Genomic DNA, 20,033 nt, shown 5'->3' with positions numbered 1-20,033 from the left:
TGAAATCCAGATTTGGTGTGTTAGTCAAAGTTCTTGTTGCAGGACGTACAGGTTTATCTGGATTTTGCTGGGATGGTTTTTAAGAAAGTAGTTAGATAACTCACAGAGTTGGGGAGGGGTATTAGAGGGCAAGGCCTGAAATTGAGCTTGATAGAGTAGTGCCCCAAACCATGCTTAGGAAAGCTTTCCAATCAGGGCCTGGCAGAATGGCTCTCGCAAAGAAAGGTGGGAAGAAGAAGGGCCATCCTGCCATCCACGAGGTAGTGACCAAAGGAGACACCATCAGCATTCTCAAAGACATCCAAGGAGTGGCTTTCAAGAAACGTGCCCCTCAGACACACAAATCTGGAAATCTGCCTTTGAGAATATGGGAGCTCCAGATGTGCACAATGATGCCAGGCCCAACAAAGCTGTCTGGGCCAATGGGACGAGGAACGTTCCAGACCATATCCAGGTGTGATTGTCCAGAAAATGTAACAAGGAGGCAGATTCACCAAACGAGCTGTATGCATTGGTCAACTATGTACCTGTCACCAGTTTCAAAAACCTACAGGCAGTTACTGTGGATGAGACGTAGCTGCACTGATTGTCAAATAAAGGTATAAAACTAAAAAAAAAAAATTGTCTTGAAAAGGAAACCACCCCAGCTGCTAGTGTCCCATGTAACGAAAGTAAAAACCATCGTCATTTCCTTTCCACTTACGACACTTCTGGATCAGGAAACTTGAAACCACTTTACCCAGCATCCTGGTACTCATTCCATTATGGCTTGCAGCACAACAGATGTTGTAAAGGGGTTTTTTCCTCAAGCCACCTGTCACACATATAGTATGACCCATGTTACAGCAAAAAAAAAAAAAAAAAAAAAAAAAATGAACTGGACTCGTTGAGAGCCCAAAGTCTGTATGTATCAGAAGATAGAATGAAGCCAGAGGTGAGAAAATATATTTGCAGCTTGTTTGACAAGAACTTCTATGTAAAATATCTAAAGAATTCCAAAAATCCACAGTGGAAAGGAAAATGACACAATAAAATAAAGTGACACGTAGAATTTTCTTATAAAGCAGCAATTCCATTCCCAGGTATATATGCAAAAGGATTGAAAACATGAACTTGAATAAGTACATATACACGCGTACTTGTAGCAGCACCAGTCACAACAGCCAAAAGCTTAAAATAACCAAAATGTCCAAAAGCAAATGAATGGATAAGCAAACTGTTGTATACATACGATGGACTATCATTTAGCCATAAAAAGAAATGCAATAGTGATACATGCGGCTACATGGGAAAACCTCCAAAATATTGTTATTTATACCCTTACATCCTTCCAAGGGCGTTCTAGTGGGACAAGGTCAGGCACAAAAGGTCACGCATTATATAATTCAATTTATGTGAAAGATCTGGACTAGATCAATCCATAGAGACAAAACACAGATTGGGGTTGGCAAGGGGTTAGGATGGGTGGTGAGCGGGAGCATTGTTCAGTGGGTATGGGGTTTGATTTGCGTTGATCAAGGTGCTTTGGAATTACAGGGAGATGCTGTGTACAATGTGGTGAATGTGCTGGATATCACCAAGGTGTTCAATTTTAAATGCTTCATTTTATGTTATGTTAACTTCACCTTAAAAATTATTTTTAGTGGCGCCTGGGTGGCTCAGTCGGTTAAGCACCTGACTCCGGCTCATTTCAGGATCTCACGTCCTTGAGTTCGAGCCCCATGTCGGGTTCTGTGCTGACAGCTCAGAGCCTAGAACCTGCTTCGGATTCTGTGTCTCCATCTCTCTCTGCCCTTTCCCTGATCACACTCTGTCTCTGTCTCTCTCAAAAATAAACATTAAAAAATATTTTTTTAAATGTATGGTCAAAGACATATCTGCTTCACCAAAAAAAAAAATAAATAAATAAAAAATTAAAAAAGATGTATAACATGAGAGCCAATGTACGAGCGAAAAGATCAACATTATTATTGATGATTCCTTTATCAAAACAATAGAAATTAAAACTTCAGTGAGCTACCGTTTTACACCCATGGGAATGTCTGAACTAAAAACAAAGTATGACCAAAAACATTAAATGTTAGAGAAATGAGGAGGAACTGACACTTTTCATATTTTGCGGGCAGGAGTATCAAATAGTTCAACTACTTTGAAGAGCAGGCTCACACTCTCTTATGAAGTTGAGCATACAGGCAACATGACGTATCAGCTCTACTCCTAATCACGTATCCAAGGTAAATGAAAACATATGTCCATAAAAATGACTTGTTCAGAAAAGACTCATAGCAGCTTAATTCATAAGAGCCCCAAAGCAGACAGAATCCAACTGTCTATCAGTAGAAAACTAGATTAAAGCAGAAACAGGAACAATAACCCCCTGTGTAGACCCATGTAATAAACTACCAGTCAGCAAGAAAAATGAGCACGCTACAGATCCACGCAGTAGTGTGGATGAATCTCAATGAGGACATTTTAAGGGAAAGAGACTGGTTGGGGGGCACCTGGGTGGCTCAGTCGGTTAAGCATCTGACTTCGGCTCAGGTCATGATCTCGGGGTCCGTGAGTTTGAGCCCTGTGTTGGGCTCTGTGCTGACAGCTCAGAGCCTGGAGCCTGCTTCAGATTCTGTGTCTCCTTCTCTCTCTGCCCCTTCCCTACTCATGCTCTGTCCCTCTCTCTCTCTCAAAAATAAATAAACATTAAAAAAAATTAAAAAAAAAGAGACTGGGCATGCAAAAGGATGTACTGGCTATTTCATTATATAACGTCCACATACTTTCACGACTCTAGTGTCAAATCAAAAAGAGGTTTTGGGTGGGTGCATTAAAAGGGGAGGCAATTATCATCCAAGGTGTTGGAATGCTCAATATAGTAGGGTGTCAGTTGCTTGAATGTAAAGAATTACCAAAATTCATACAGCTGAACCCTTAGGATGTGCCCATTTCGTACATTGATGATGCTATTTTCTCTTTGTTAAACTCTGTGATTTTGTTCCATGTATCGCCAACATAACTAATTTTATGACATTATATTGCTGTGGACAATAGTGTCCTAGCTATTTCCCTTCCTATAACAGGAATATCTATCTATCTATCTATCTATCTATCTATCTATCTATCTCTCTATCTATCCAGTTTGAATATATATTTTGCTGTTTTTCTTTCAAAGATGAGTATTATACCTGTGCCTGGTCTCATTTGACATGCTAATAGTCATACACCTGCTGATTTGCCATCATATGACATAATTTCCTAAAGTGCCACCTGTGATCGAACATATTGTAAAGCTTCAATGTAAAAACTTTATGAATATTAAAAGCAAATGCTAACGCTTCCTTGAACGTACTTGGCTTCAGATGCTACTCGCCGTGCCTAACCCAGGTGTTGATTTAAAATTCAGTGGCACAAAACGATTATCTATCATTCTCAATTATCTCATATTCTTTTAATTCTTGATGCATCTAAGACAGAAGCCTGGGAAACACTTCCTTTCCAATTGACCATATAGCACATTTTGTCATTAAAGGCTGATGCTTCATCATTTGGAATTTCATTCTAAACAAAGATTCATAAGTGAGCCTAACAGCAGCTGCCTTGTCAGATTTGTGAAAGGGAAAAATTAAATCTACTATATTTATTCCAAGCTTCCTCGGTAATGGATCTCATATGAGAGCTTAATTTTATTTTCTGTTTATCAGAAATACGGCCTATCAAAGACACGGTATGCAGGTAATTATGTAAAGCCATCACACAGATGGCGGGTAATAATAAGAAATTGTTGATGAAAATCTGTCCCTTTAACAAGCAAAGAGAAATGGCATTTGACTCTCCTTCTTATAAATTATAATACCTAGTGCTTGTTAAGGTTTTCACCAGAAAAAAAGAGATCTGGCACAGATAATACTTTGAAGATGTGAAACAACTCACAGTCCTTCATGTATTCTATCAGTGTAGCCAGGAGGCATTGACAGAGACTGGGTAGATGATAGATAGATAGATGGATAGATAGAATGATAGATAGATGTTACATAGATAACATAGAAAATTAAAATTGTCCAAAAGTATGCAGCCACACGCTCATGATGAGTCTTCTATGGATGGCATTTATCCTTCCTAAACAATTAACAATTTTTGTTTGTTTATTTATTTATTGTGAAAGAGACTGAGCAGGGAGGAGGGGCAGAGACAGAGGGAGAGAGAGAATCCCAAGCAGTCTCTGTGTCTTCAGCGCAGAGCCCCATATGGAGCTTGAACTCATGAACAGTGAGATCATCGCCTGAGCTAAAACCAAGAGTTGGACGCTCAACCAACTGAACCAAGACACCCTTATCTTTCTGAAACAATTTTTTTTTTCAACGTTTATTTATTTTTGGGACAGAGAAAGACAGAGCATGAACAGGGGAGGGGCAGAGAGAGGAGACACAGAATCGGAAACAGGCTCCAGGCTCTGAGCCATCAGCCCAGAGCCTGACGCGGGGCTCGAACTCACGGACCGTGAGATCGCGACCTGGCTGAAGTCGGACGCTTAACCAACTGCGCCACCCAGGTGCCCCTGAAACAATTTTTTAAAGTGAACTTCTTGGACGCAGATTGTGGCATTGGCCCATGACTTCATTTTTAGTCTCATGTGTACTGTTCTTGTTAAAATGGTAGATGGGTAGGATCATTAGTTCAAATTTTTGTTCCTTTCTTCATTGAGAAGTATTTTTAAAGAGACTGACACGTTCTGGGCACTATGTTAGTAGAATGAGTTGTGAATAGGACTGACGGGGCTCTACATGGAACCGGATGAGTGGCACATAAAATGAACGGGTGGTTACTTGATTTACTACAAGTCTCTGAAATGAGTTGAAATTCATCAAGCGTGTGTTCACTTTATCAGTATTCACCTAATACTCACTCTCGGCCAGCCCAAGGGGGTAAGTGAGACTGAAAGGAAAATGGCCATGAGGAGCTTCAATCCGGGAAGACTAGAATGGACATTTTTCAACCTCCCCACATTTAAATGTGCTAAGTTCTCACCACTCTGAGTGTCCCTTATTATGTGTAAAATTAATGTTAGTTACAGTAGTACAGCTTAAGTTGTCACCATTATCATTGTCATCATTGCCATCGTTGTCCTCTTCATCGTCATCCTCATCGTTGTTGCTTTCATCATCGTCGTCATTGTCACCATCATCATCATCATCATCACCATTGTAGTTGTTAAACCCACTGTACCCATTAAGCCTTTTCACCTAGTTCACGTGTATACGTCCACCATTCCGCATCGGGGAAAAAACCGAATGGTTGAAACAGCCATGAAATTAACAAAAATTTCCACTGTTTTGTGACATATTCTGAGATGATGTCACAAATTATCAAGGGCAAGAAAGAGTTGAAAATAATGATCAGAAAAGCAGATGATGTCAGCAGCGCAAAACAGTAATGAAAATTGTTAGTTAAGACACATGTTCATGCTATACATAGAATATTGATTTACTGAGGTGCAGACCTGTGTAGACAATTGGTTAGAGCATTTTTTGTTTTGTTTTGTTTTTTTTTGGATTTTTCAGATACACACTCCCTATGAAATGCCAAACTCAATCAATCGCTTAGGAAGATAATAGGCATAAATGTAGGAACAAGGGGCCACTACAGGAGTGCAACGTTATAGTGATAATTTGCAATGTAATTGTAGAACGACTTGCTATAGATTTTCTTAATCTTGACGCTATTGGCATTTGGGGTCAGATAACTATCTGGGGGGGAGGGGGTTCTGTCTTGTGCATTGTAGGGTGTTTAGCAGCGTCCCTGACCTGTATCCACAACATTCCGGTAGCATCCTCCCACAGCGGTGACAACCAAAAATGTCTCCATACTGCGAAATGCCCCAGAGGGGGCAATAGTGTCACGTGTTGAGAACCACAGGCTCTAAAGAAATGATCAAGAAGTGGTCAAGAGAAATGGTTCGTGCTTACAGACCTCTGTCCAATAGATAGAAGCTGTGGGGAAGCATGACCAGGATAAAAAGCAAAAGGTCAATTATTTACACTTATCATTCTGAAACCATTTGAATACGATCTGAAATATATGCACAGGCCAAAACAAATGGAAGCAGTCAGTAAAAACACCAGAAAAAGTAAATTAGTTTTAAAACATGAGCAATTCTCTCACTTAGTGATAATAGAGAGTCTTCGTTATGAATTTTGTCTATCTCTCCACATGTTTAAACATCGTACTTCTTGGGTTGCAAATATAAATGAAGTTACCAGCTGTACATTTTGTCTATCTATGCAATCATAGTTTGACATTTTTTTTTTTAAAAAGATCAAACGTACGTATGCTAAACAGGTCAGTGTCCCTTTCCTCAATTACCTAAACAGCATTTATCTTTATAAACTAACCTTAATGAAACACGTGTCTTTCAGTGATTTAAAACAATTTCCCAGGCATTTTATCGGTCATTTCAACTCATATCAAGTACAGAAATTTCCCAATTGGTTAGGATTTATTTATGTTAAATGTGACGTTCGCTTAAAGTATTTTGAAGGTGGACAGAGGGGCCGTGTGAAGCTCCTACTAATTGCTTAGTTTTAAGAAATAAATTAAAATGACAGACGTACATTATTATTAATATAAAGATGTCAAAACAAATACTGAAAATCCAAATTATTTTCTTTGGCTACATATGATGAAAAAAATTTTTTTAGATCCCCTTTTATCGTAAAATGGGAAAATCCCTCCCAAGCGTATTCCCATTTGAGTTAGTGATAGTGGTGTTAGTGGCCAATACCAACTCATTCTGCTGTTACGTTTATGTTGAATTAAGTGCGGGATTGAGACTTGTTCCTGTGTGTGATTTAAAGTCAGTCCCTGACCCCCTGCTTCCCCACCCCTCTGTGTAGATTGAAGCTCACTTTTTTGTATCCCTCTATACTGGTCTTAATCCACTTTGAACATTGACCATGGACTTCCTCAATACAGCCTGAAACAATAGAAGCTATATTTAATAGTAAAAATATTAGTAGCAGAAGATTCTTGTAGGCCTTAAAGAGGGGGGAAAAGCTTTTCTTTGGTTGTATTTGCGGGGAGGGGGTGGATACCAGATTATATTAAGAAAAAGGAATTTCTTTTGAAGAAAAGAAAACGTGACTTCTTTTTCAATGGGTATGAAACTGACAATCCATGGTACAAAAATAATGATGGTTCCAAATATGTAAAGAATTTAGACATAACATTTCCAAATGTTTTGTAATAAGCATATGGAATGCATTGACCAAAATCGCCATCAAAGAGAACCTAAATGAGCTTACAAATCAGACATTTTTACATCAGGAAAAGGATTTATATCAGGAAAAGGCATACGACAGCACATCAGCAAACAGAATTATAATAAAAGCGGACAGACTCTTTGAGACACATGACATTTTCAGTTCATCCATCTAAAATATAAATCTATACTTTTAATTAAAATATCCCTCCTGAAACCTGTGCACATGGCTTTGCATGCTTACAAATATGCTGGGCTTGGCCTAGGGCATCCTCTACATAGGAGTGTCGAGTCCTTGGCTCACTAATGAGAAACGTGCAATCCTAGAAGGAAAAGTCAGAGAAATTTCTATCATGCCAGTAAAGCCTGACATTAATTTTACTGTGAAACGTAGTGTCCTGTTAGGAACATGAAGTTTGTAGCTTAGTAGATCAGGAGCAAAATATACGCATACCTACTAGGAGAGCATGTACTAGGAATTTTAACAATCCCATTTTGTACTTTCAGATCGGATGCCGGCTTAGGCCTGGATTGGTAGACACTAAGAAGTATTGTATAACGCGTTGGGACATTAAATCTTAGTGACAACACTCAGAAGTCAGTACCTTTGACTTCGTTTTACAGATAAATGTTCACACAATGGACCTCATTTGTTGACCTCCTTGTTTATATGACCATTTATAGGCCAAGTACTTTCATCCTTACCAAATTCAGAGAGATTATTTTTCATATTAGCATCCCGGGTTGAACTGGGGCCTCTCCTTCATGTGTTGAAGTCTTAACCACCGTACTTCCAGATGTGACTTAATTTGGAAACAGGGTCGTCGCAGATGTAACTGGTTAAGATAAGGCAATCCGGAGGAGGGTATCCCATTATCCAATATGATTGTTCTTCTAACAGGAAGGGGAAATCTGGATGCAAAAACACACAGAGGGAGAACACTATGTAAAGATGAAGGCAGAGATCCGGATGATGCATTTACAAGCCAACGGACACCCAACATTGCCAAAAAGTCACCAGAAACAAGGAACCACAGAGGAGAGGCATGGAACTGATTTGCTCTCAGAAGGAACTGACATCCTGATCTTGGACTTCTAGCTTCCAGAGCTGTGAGACAACAAGTTTTTTTATTCCAAATCATCCACATATCGTAGTTTGTGATGGAAGCCGGAGGAAAACTAATACAACTGATACCATTTTATAATTGAGATGATGGAGGTCCTTGAAGGTCACAATGCAAACCCACATATAAGAGTAGGACTGCCCAGGATGAGGTCCAGTGGCTTCAGCACTGATGCACAGTCCTCCTCCTTCACCTACCTTACCTGGTGCTTTCTTTCCACTTAACTCCAATAATCAGACTTGTCCTGGGAATTGTCATTCATTCTTCCCAGACCTAGAACTGGGGCCATTGGTTTGTTGGCAGAAGCTGGAGACAGGAATCTGAGTCAGTAGTGTTTTTCACAAGGAAATCTACTAAGAGTTACCATAAGACTATTAGCAAAATCGCTCTTACCCCACAGAAACCCAGAGCCTGGCTTCTGCCCCTACCCTGGCTCATGCCTGTCCCCACTGCACACACCCTCTCCGAGTAATACAGATGCCGCTTTTCTACGCCATGCCCTGTGCCTGCTCTGCATGGCCTAGGAAGGTTTAACACTTAAGTCTTAAAAAGCCTCTATTGGTCAGTGCTTCCAAGAGACTGTGGACAGGACAGCGGATAGACAGTGAGCAACAATACGCTCATCCACTTCCACAGAAGCATTGGGAAGGATCATGAAAAGGGGTAACCCACTTCCCTTTGACAGTCCCTTATCCATATGTCAGTCTACAAACACCAGGGGAGAGGTAGCGAGCATCTCCTTCCCACTGGTGACTGGCCTTGATGATCACATGATATTTGCTCATTCTGCCCAGCAAGTATAGGGAGCTTCTTATATCCAGCAATTCTAAGAGACCGTCTGCCATTACAGGAGTCAATTCTACTCTCTGCCCTTACTCAGCTTTCTTTTCCTTCCTTCTCTCTACAACCCCCCACTCCGCCACCCGGCACTCCTATTATCTGTCTACACCCCCTCCCCCTTCCCCCTCCCTCCGTGGCATCCCTGCCGGGTGAGCTGTTGTTGGAAAGCTGTCCCTACACCAGTGACCCTCATTTTGTCACTGGGCTTTGCTTTTTCCTTTCTTAACACAGACCTGGTTAACCATCTGCTCCCAATCTTTTTTTTTTTTTTTCTTTTCTTTTCTTTTTGAGAAGACGGGTGCTATTCTTGGATCCTCTGCCATTCTGAGAACTGCAACGCTGTGATGCTCTCTTTCTCCTTTCCTTACGGTCACCACTAATGTATAGTATCCTAAAAATAAAGATACTGACATTTCGAATCTGCCTTCAGTGGCAAACAGATCTTTGAAGAAAACTATTGTTGCAGTTAGACATTTGCCTCGCTGACTTCACCCACTTGGAACGTGATCCGCGGTAAGCTGTAGAAATGGAAGCTGTCGAGGCACGCCCGGGTGGTGCAGTCAGTTAAGCATCTGACTATTTCAGTTAAAGTGATGATCTCGGAGTTCATGGGTTTGAGCCCCTCATCGGGCTCGCTCTCTCTCTCAAAATTAAACTTAAAAGAATTTTTTTTTCTTTTTAAAGTATAAGCTGTAGAAGCTATAGCTCAGAGCAAGTTTACTGTGCCTGCAGGACAATCGAGCCACTGTACTAATAACGAGAGAGTCCCTTCCACGGATGGGGAAAGGACACAGCCTTGAACTAAGGCGATCCAGGAGCCCACCCCCAGAGAAGGGGCACAGGGAAAACACCCTGCCTGAGGAGATGGGGCCCTGCACAGTGGCGGTGACACTGCCTTGTCACCCATATGTCACACGATCCCAATCACGGAGCTTCTCCCAGCTGTGGTGTTTGCATCTGAAAAATAAAAGAGCCTGGATTACACACGTCACAAAGTCTCAACACGTCTGCAGAAAATCCATGTCAAAGTCTCAAAACCTGTTTCTTCCACGGTTTTTCAAAATTCACCAAGAAATTACAGAATAAATAGGATACAGAGACAAAGAGGAAATAAGAAAGCCCCCCAAAGGTGCGAGAGAAACCTGAATCACTTAGAAAGGTTAAATATTCCCACTTAGTGAAAGAAGGTAAAAAGTTACCCAGGAGGGTTCCGTCAGGAAAGTGTGGACAAGGCTTCTATGCTCCTCAGGCAGCACTGACTCCACAGGATCCAGTTGGCTGGCCATGTGGGAAAGGATTAGACTGCATTTCGTTATGGAAAAAAAAAAAAAAAGAAAAAAAAAGAAAAAAGAAGAAGTTGGAAAGGAAAGAGGTTTCATAAATTGTGAAATTAAAAATTAGAGAAAAATTACCAAATAGATGGGATTTTGAATGTGGGAGTGATCACATGGCAAGGTGTTGGTCTGTAGGATTAATTTGATCACTATGGGTTGCTAACACAATCTCTCCTCTCCGCCCCCCTCTATCTCTTCCTCCCTCTCTTTCTCTCAGCAAGCCTGTCACCCCTCCCCAGGCTGTCTGCACCGTCAGAGTCCCCTGGTGACCATAGGGAACAACTAAGTTATGAACTTACTCCCTTACGAACTTCAGAAAGTTGTGTTCTCAATTCTGGAGGTTGGAACTCATTACATTCTCAAAACCCAAAGACAACCAACCCCACAGATAGTTCATTTCCTTATGAGAAGTTAAAAATTAGAAAATTAGAAAGTAGAAAATATAAATGTCTATAAATTAATATAAAAGGATGATAAAGCCATCAGGTATTATAATCAATGTAGTATTTTCATGAAAATAACTATGAATAAGGAGGAGGATGGAATTGCCCTCCATATTTGCAAATCTCTTTCATGTTCGGCTTCACTGAAGCTAGCTGCGTGCTCACATTTGTTTCACATTCAATCTGCGTTTTGATTGAATTATATGATGAAAATCCAGATTCAAACGACCTATCGTAGTTTAGTGGCCATTTCAAATCATTGGGGATATTTTTCTTTGATGTTAAAACATGGTGGGTTTTTGTTTTCAAATGTTAGTTGCAACTAAAACCATAATAAATGCTTCATACGATGATACATTAAAATCCATTGATCTGTCTGTCACTTTGAATGAATCTTTTATCCATGCATGTTTTACTAATTATGCATTGGTCATTTGGAAAGTATTAGTGCACTCAATTATTCACATCCTCCACGTGTTGACACATTTCATTATACAATTAAAAAAAACCACACATTTGTTACTATCACCACTGACTGAGCAGAAGAGTCTTTAAGTGCAGGGAATTTGTCAAACTCGTGATGGCAGAGACAAATTTTCCAAATTTTAATTTTTGCTTCTAAGTTCAAACTTTATCATCCTTCAACCATACTGCAAGTTATTTTTATTGAAGTAACAGGCTTATTTTGCTCATCTCCCGGAAAGCGTTTGCCAAATTACCCACGTATAAATAAGCATAGTTTGTCTAGAAGTGGCTGAAGACTGACACACTCATTTAAATATTTGCTAATAAGTAAGCTTAATAGGCTAGCAAGTAAAAGACTCACGGGTGGGTTGATGGATTCAAATCCCCAAGGGTGAGCTTTCTTCTTTCCCAGAATGCTTCTCTGTCATCCTATTGGCCAAATTATCTCCCATTTTTATGGCTAGAACATGCTGAAGCTGTGGATTCTGCTTTAAGCCAGAGCACAGCCTGTGTATATTGGAGTCAGGTCTGGTGAATGAGTCAAGTACTTTCTTTGTCATGCACTCAGCCCTGCATTTGGAGTTGCCAGGGTTGGTTGGCTGTGGGTTATGGGAAGAAATGGAAGGAAGGAAGGAAGGAAGGAAGGAAGGAAGGAAGGAGGAAGGGAGGAAGGGAGGAGGAAGGGAGGGAGGAAGGAAGGGAGGAAGGGAGGAAGGGAGAGGGGAAAGAACGAAGGAAAGAAGGAAAGTAGGAAGGAGGAAAGGGGAAGGAAAGAAAGAAGGTAGAAGTGCTACAGACTAGGTTGAATCTAGCAGACAGTTTGAGAGGTGAGGCTTCAGATCTGGGGTCAGATTTTTTCATGTCATATCCCGGTTGCAACATTCACTGGATTGTCTAGGAGGAAAGACTCTTGCGTTTGTGTCTCAGTTTCCTTGTTTCTTAATTGGGGTGAATAGTGGCACCTACCTCCTAAGATTATTGTCAGCATTAATTGAAATAGCACATTGAATTAGTTGAAATAGCAATATGCAGTGCTCAGTGAATGTTGGCTGGCTTTGTTAACAATGCCCGCGGAAGTGTTAGTGATCTTCGAGTTTTTTGAGAAAAAAGATTGCTACCTGTCACCCTCCAACAAACAGGACATTGTTTCCGCTTAGTCTAACCACATGAGATCATTGCTATGTGTCTGGTCCTCATGTAGTTTCTGCATTGGTCAAATGTGCTTCTATACAATAGAAACTCTCAGTACCCCAGGGGCCACTTACCTTGGGGAGCCAACTTTTCTCTGGATAAATATGTTTAGGCAAAGAGAGCATGCGACTTCAGTTCTCTGGGACACAGTGGATTTGTCCATGTTTTAGAAATGGCAAAACAGCATAGACAACTCTGAGGCGGGGCGTGTCTTGAAGAGAGAGAAAATGGCTGTGAGAACTTCAGTTAGGAGACCATTCTGTTAGGGCAGGGAAAGCTGATGAGAGCCTAAACCAAGTCAATGGTGGGACAGACGGAAAAGAAAGGGTGCATTCAGGAGACGATGGAGGACCACGTTCATTTTATTGATTCTCATATTCCTCAAACACAGCTGACCACATCAGCCTCTAGTTCTTGAGTCACAGGTTAAACATCATATGTCAAGCGAAGGCCTATTTAACGTCGCTTTCCTCCCCGAAACCCTTGTCTATCCAGAAAAAAGAGTCTATCCAACACAGGGTCTAACCTAAATCAAGCTACTCCTTTCCCTCTTATGAATGAATACACATAGCATCTCATGGTCATATTCATACAATATATAAAACAAAACGAATCCAATTTCTGCCTTTGAATTTTTGGAGATACCTTGCCGACTTCTCAAAAGGAGTCAGCAGCTTGAATGTGCACTTTGGAGCCCTAAATAAGATATTTCTATTTCCTGTAGACAAGTGATAATTAAAGAATATATAACCTTGAAAGAAAATTAGTTGCCAGGATTTCTTCTCTCTCTTCCAAGATTAATACTTCAAAATGCTTAAGTACTTCCACAAAGAATATTGAAGCATAAAAGTTTGATATTTATTAAATGTTTTCATTTTCAGAGAGTGTATCAAACATGGTTTTGATCAGAAGGACATAGAAGCCACGGCATTTATTATTCAGCAAAATCAAAGAACGGAAAGGAAAAACCGTGATGACATTTGTGTCCTCAAGCTCAAGGTCTGTCCCCTAAAACTAGGTTTTGGAGACAATCGTTATATTTTATTTTTTTAAGGTAAATTACGAAGATTGTCATTTTTCTACTAATGTAGTAAATACTAAATCAGTGACAGGGAAAATAATCCCTGTCCCCTTTAAGAGCAATTTAAATCAACAGGGCAAACGCTGATCTTACTCGGAAAATTGAATGGCTTCTAATTGCTCTCTCCAACTTGTTGCCTCTGCTTTCTTGCATCTATTTCTCAGAGTTTCTTAGACTAAAACCACGAAATGGAAAGAAAAGATTAAATTTGTAGACACGTGTAAGGCTATTCCTTGGCCTTGTCAAAATACTTTCCCAAAAAGTTGAACGTGTTTACTTCTTCCTGACAAAAAGCCCCACCTCACTGGTTTTTACAATATTTGTATTATGGGGTTTATTTTAAAGTTATGATTAAGAACTATGATTTGTTTTAGTGGAAATGAGATCTATTTTTTTAATATTTATTTATTTTGAGAGAGAGAGAGAGAGAGAACATGCACGTGTGCTACTGGGGGAGGAACAGAGGGAGGAGAAAGAGAATCCCAAGCAGGCTCCAACACAAAGCCTTGGCTGTCAACGCAAAGCCCCATGTGGGACTCCATCTCAAGAACCATGAGATCATGACCTGAGCTGAAGTCAGGGGTCTGACGCTTAATGGACTGACCCACCCCAATGCCCCAAGAACTTTGACTTTTTAAAATAGTAAGTAATCAGAAAATAGAGATGATAGATTTGTTCATCTTGTTCCTCTCCTGAACAAGTCGTCCTTTTGGAAGCTTATGACTGTAGTATAAGCAGCTAGTTTACATAACAGCAGGATGAGGTGATTTCAAAAGTAGAAGAAATCACCACCGAAAGCAGAGAATTCATATGGGATTTCTGTTAGCATTTTACCTCAAGGCTGGTTGACTGATCAGCACAGGGTCTTAAGGGCAGTCATATTTGTTTAATCCATATGCACCCTAGTTATATTGGTTCTGATTTTCTGTTACCTGCCCTCTCTCTAAACCTAGCCAGCAGCCAGCTCCAGGTTGCAGTAAATTCATCCAAAATTGTATACAAATTTAATACTAAGCAAGATACTATTATAGCAAAAGTATTTTGAAAAAAGTATATATTTAAATTAGGTATAAGGGACAAAAGAAGGATTATTGAAATCATTTGACACCCCTAATAGTTAATAATGGGATATTTATTATGTAAATATATAATATATGTTATTATAAACTACATGTATTATATATATTAGAATAATAGAAACGAATCTCCATGCTGATGAGATACCCTAAATATTCTCTCACTGCATTTGATTTATTATTCACTGAAATAATAAATGAAACGAAATATTTTACCAGCGTTATGGACATGCATCTCTTTGAATCACTGATGCAAAATTATGCTCTGAATAAAATCATATTATATTAACTCCTGTTTGAAGAAGAATACAAGACACATGCCCAAAGTGCTTTCACATATGGACTCTATGACTGACACATCATCAACTTACTGAATCTGAATGATAGTCTTAAGCTATAAAAAGTCTAGAATGACATGACATTACTTTTAAGATAATTGCTCATTATTCCTCCAGCTGAATATCTTATTGTTTAAATTTTAACAACTTTTTTTTTTTGAGAGAGAGAGAGAGAGCGCATGAGCAGGGGAGGGGCAGAGGGAGAGGGAAAGAGAATCTTACGCAGGCCCCGTGCTCAGTGTGAATCCCAGTGTAGGGCTTGGTCTCACTACTGGGAGATCATGCCCTGAGCCAAACTCAAGAGTTCGACTCTTAACAGACTGAGCCACCCAGGCACCTCAAATTTTAATAACGTTTAAAATGTAATGTGCGTTGTTTTCTTTGGTTTCCAAAATCAAGACCAGTATTATGGGTAGTAAATGAACCAATTCTTTGTGTATAAAGGGATAATTTTCCTTCTTTACAAGAGTGTAATATTCTATTACAGCATATTTTTATTGGTTCAAAGGCTTCTTCTAGAATGAAAGATATTTCTCTCTGTGTGTTCTTCTTATTTCTTTAAATAATGGAAATTATAATATTTGGATTATTTTTTTTGGGATAATTGTGATTTATAGGAATATGACTAAAAATATGACTGAACTTGAGTATGGAGAGAAAAAGAGAGAGAGAAAGGGAGGTATTGGGAAGAGAGATGAGATCTATCTATCTATCTATATATATACACACATAATTATCGTGCACTGCAGGAGAAAAAGATTGTGGGGATCAAAATGCAGTTATTTCATGCTAGTGATGTAGAAAATGGGGCTCAGAGAAATAAATATTGAAACAATATAGGATTCTGTTAAATAACCCTAGGAAATTTTGGTCTAAGTGCCAAATATCTTTTCTAATAAAACATAATCTTTATACTTGCTTTACTATTATTTGATTTCAGCACACTTTTATTAAATGCATCACCAAGAATGTATTGGTACTATAACAAGTCAAATATTTTTCCAAAGTCTATCTCAATAAAAATATTAGACATGCATTATAATTAGAAATTAGTCTCTAAAAACATGAGGACTATTTATCGTCAAGTATTCATTATCATGATGGTATTTTAGTACTAAAGTATAAACATAAGTACAACCCTACATGAATAATTAACACTGTTCATTTACTTACCAAAATCCAGTGAAATACATGTATATTCCTTTGAGTGTCTCCCTCGATTGCTCTCTCAAGGCCTCTCTCTCAGTCTCTCTCTCTGAGTGTGTGTGTGTGTGTGTGTGTGTGTGTGTGTGTGTGTGTGTGAGACTGCGAGTGTGTTTCTTTGTCTATCAGCCATTTTCCTTTAGACTAAAATGAACTTACATTTACTAATGGGACTAAACATGGAAACCACAATTTCCAACTTAATTTCCAAACTATTTCCAAACCACCATTTCCAAATTAAAAAACCAACTTTTTAAAATTAAGGTCTTATTTTAATTCCAGTACAGTTAACATACAGTGTTATTATAATAGTTTCAGGTGTGCTATATAGTGATTCAGTAATTCTGTACATTCATTTTTCGTTTTTCATTATTATAAGTATACTCTTCATCCCGTTCACCTATTTTGCCCATCCCCCCACCTCCCTTGATATGCTTCATTTTATTTTATTTTTTTAAATTTTTATTATTGCTTTAAGTTTATTTTTAGAGAGAGAGACAGCACCAGTGGGGGAGGGGCAGAGAGAGATACCCAGAGAGAGACAGAGAGAGAGAGAGAATTCCAAGCAGGCTCTTCACTGTCAGTGCAGAGCCTGACCCAGGGTTCAAACTCATAAACCATGAGATCATGACCTGAGCTGAAATCAAGAGTCAGATGCTTAACTGACTGAGCCATCCAGGCACCTTGATATTATTTATTTTAAATGAGTACCTTCAGTTAAAGTTATTATTATTTTTTCAACAAAAACATTTTTTCTTGAAGCATACTTCAAAATACATGATTGTAAAAGATATATATATATATATATATATATATATATATGTGTGTGTGTGTGTGTGTGTGTGTGTGTGTGTCTGTATAGGTGTGTGTGTATATATATATATATCTTTTAGATATATACATATATAAAACATTTCATCCAAGACAAATAGAATGCACCTTTTCTTCAAGTACACACAGAAGAATCTCCTGGTTAAACCACATTAAAAAAGACATAACAAATATTACACCTTTAAGAAGACTGAAATTATACCAACCAAATATAGTTTCCAACCACAATGCTACAAGCTAAAGATCAACAATAAATCAAAGCTGGAAAATCTACAATGTAAATATTAATTGTTTAATATGCAAATCTTAAACAGCACACTACTGCCCAAGCAATGGGCCAAATATGAAAAAAAAACAGCAAATCAAAATATATCAAAGCAAAAGAAAAAGAAAACACAATATTTCAAAACCTATGGGGTGCAGCAAAAGCAGATGTTAGATTGAAACTTATGCTAAAAATGCTTATATTAAAATAAAAAATGCAAATAAACAACATACCGCAAGGAACTAGAAAAAGAAGACACTTAGCTGAAATTTAGTAGAGAAAGGAAATGACAGACACTAATAAATAATATAGAGAGCATAATAAATAATAACAGCTTTGAAAGTAATACCCAGATTTTTAAAAAATAAATGTACAAGATTAAATCTGCAAACAGCCAAAAAAATAAGCAAAAATTGGAGACAAGACTCAGAAACCAAAATTACAAATAGAAAGCAGTAGATAATCACAGAAATACATAGTGTGATAACAAATTACTATAAGCCATTATATACTAACAAATCAGATAACTTAGGGAAAAAAAAACAGATAATTCCTAAAATGCACAAGTTACCATGTTTGGATCATGAATCTTAAATGCATGAAATAGGAAATCTTCTTAGACTAATAACAAGATAAAAGTTGAATTAGGAATCAAAATTCTCCCAGCACAGAAAAGCCCGAGATCACATGGTTTCACTGGTCAATTCTACCAAACATTTAAAAATATATATATTTATGACAATCTTTATCAACATCTTACAAATAATGGAATAAAGGGAACACATTGATAGTAAAGCAGGATAAAAGCAGCACAGAAACAAAAGTCTAGTTTGTTCAATATTAAGTATTGCTACTCTGACTTTCTTTTGATATTCATCTGTGTGATAAATGTTGTTCTACTCTCTCACTTTCAATGTGTAGGTGACTTAAGGTCTAAAATGATTCTTATGTAGGCAGCATATAGATGAATCTTGGTGTTTGTTTGATTTTATCCATTCTGACACCCTGCATCTTTTGATTGGAGCATTGATCCATTTATGTTCAAAGTAATTCTTGAGAGTTATTTATATATTGCCATTTATTTTGACATTGTTTCTGGAGATTTTCTCTGATCCTTTCTTGTATTTGTCACTTTTGGTCTTTCCTTTGCACTCAAAGAGTCCCCTTTAATATTTCTTGCAGGGCTCTTTTAGTGGTCATGAACTCCTTTAGTTTTTTTTTTTTTTTTTTTTTTTTGTCTGGAAGATCCTTTTATCTCTCCTTCTCTCCTGAATGATAGTGTGCTGGGTAGAGCTTTGTGGGCTGCAAATTTTTTCCCATTCAGCACTTTGAATATACCATGCCACTTGCTTCTGGCTTGCCAAGTTTTTGTTGAGAAATCTCCAGCTAGCCTTATGGGTTTTCCATTGTAAGTTAAGGACTTCTTTTGTCTTGCTGCTTTTAGGATTTTTCCTTTATGACTATATCTTGCAAATGTAGTTACAGTATGTTTTGGTATTGGCCTGCTTTTGTTGATTTTGATGTTTGTTTCCTTCCCCACATTAGGGAAGTTCTCAGGTATTATCTCTTGAAATAAATTTTCTGTGTGCCTTTCTCTCTCTTCTTCTGGGACTCCTGTATATGCATGTTACTATGTTTAATCGAGTAAGTGAGTTCCCTAAGTCTATTCGTGTGTTGCGTGATTCATCTTTCTTTTGTTCAACTTCATTATTTCCCATTATTTCGTCTTCTGGGTCATAATTCATTTCTATGCTTCTTCCAGCATGCTGTTTATCAAGTGTTTTCCAATCTTGTTTATTGCATTCTTCACCTCTGATAGATTTTTAAGTCCTTTATCTCTGTGGTATAGGTTTCCCTTCTGTCTTTCAATTTTTTCTTAAGCCCAGTAAGTATCCTTGAGATTGTTGCCTTAAGTTCTCCATCAGGCATGTTACTTATATCTGTTTTGCTTGGATCTCTGGCCATGGTCTTATCTTATTCTTTGATATGGGATAAAGTCCTTTATCTTGGCATTTTATCTAAGTCTCTGCCTTCTTTGAGTTAGAAAAGCCAGTTATGTTTCCTGTTCCTGAATGAAATGGTTTTGTGGAGAGAGGTCATGTGGTGCCCAGGGCCTGGAGCTTCAAAGAGTGTCTCTGGTGAGTGCTGCCTGCACTCTACTACTGTGTTTGGCTGCTGTCTCCTCTTCAAGCCAGTCATCTGCAGAAACTCTCCTTGCCTGCAGTGAGCAATGTTTGGCCCCTGGCCTGAATGTGGTGAGTTTTAGCTAGGTGTGCATTGGCCTGCTTGTGAAGTGAGACCTGACACCAACTTCATCAGAATCGAGGACCTGAAGAACTCTCTGGTGGACAGATATGGTGTGGGCAGGCATTTGTGCTGGTCTTCTAGGGGAGGGGCTTACCATGCTGGGACTGAGGCAAGCTTGATGGAAAAGGGCAGTCCTGCCAGAGCACAGGGTGGTGGTGCTTTAAGCAAGTTAGGCAGCTAATGTCCAAGCTGAACTGCTTCCCTCAGGTGGTTCTGTGTTTATGCTGAGGGGCAGGGGAGGGAAAGGTGCCAGCTAGCTTTTTTGTTACTTGAGAGGCAGCTCTCT

At 38.7% G+C, this 20,033-nt stretch overlaps 1 pseudogene; it reads left to right on the top strand.

The window, feature by feature from the left end:
- Positions 1-206: 206 nt before the first annotated feature.
- On the top strand, positions 207-577 carry LOC128316115 (60S ribosomal protein L31-like; annotated as a pseudogene).
- Positions 578-20,033: the final 19,456 nt, after the last annotated feature.

The sequence above is a fragment of the Acinonyx jubatus genome, chromosome A1, assembly GCF_027475565.1.
Source record: "Acinonyx jubatus isolate Ajub_Pintada_27869175 chromosome A1, VMU_Ajub_asm_v1.0, whole genome shotgun sequence".
Classification (NCBI taxonomy): domain Eukaryota; kingdom Metazoa; phylum Chordata; class Mammalia; order Carnivora; family Felidae; genus Acinonyx; species Acinonyx jubatus.
This window is presented reverse-complemented; position numbering and strand designations above follow the sequence as displayed.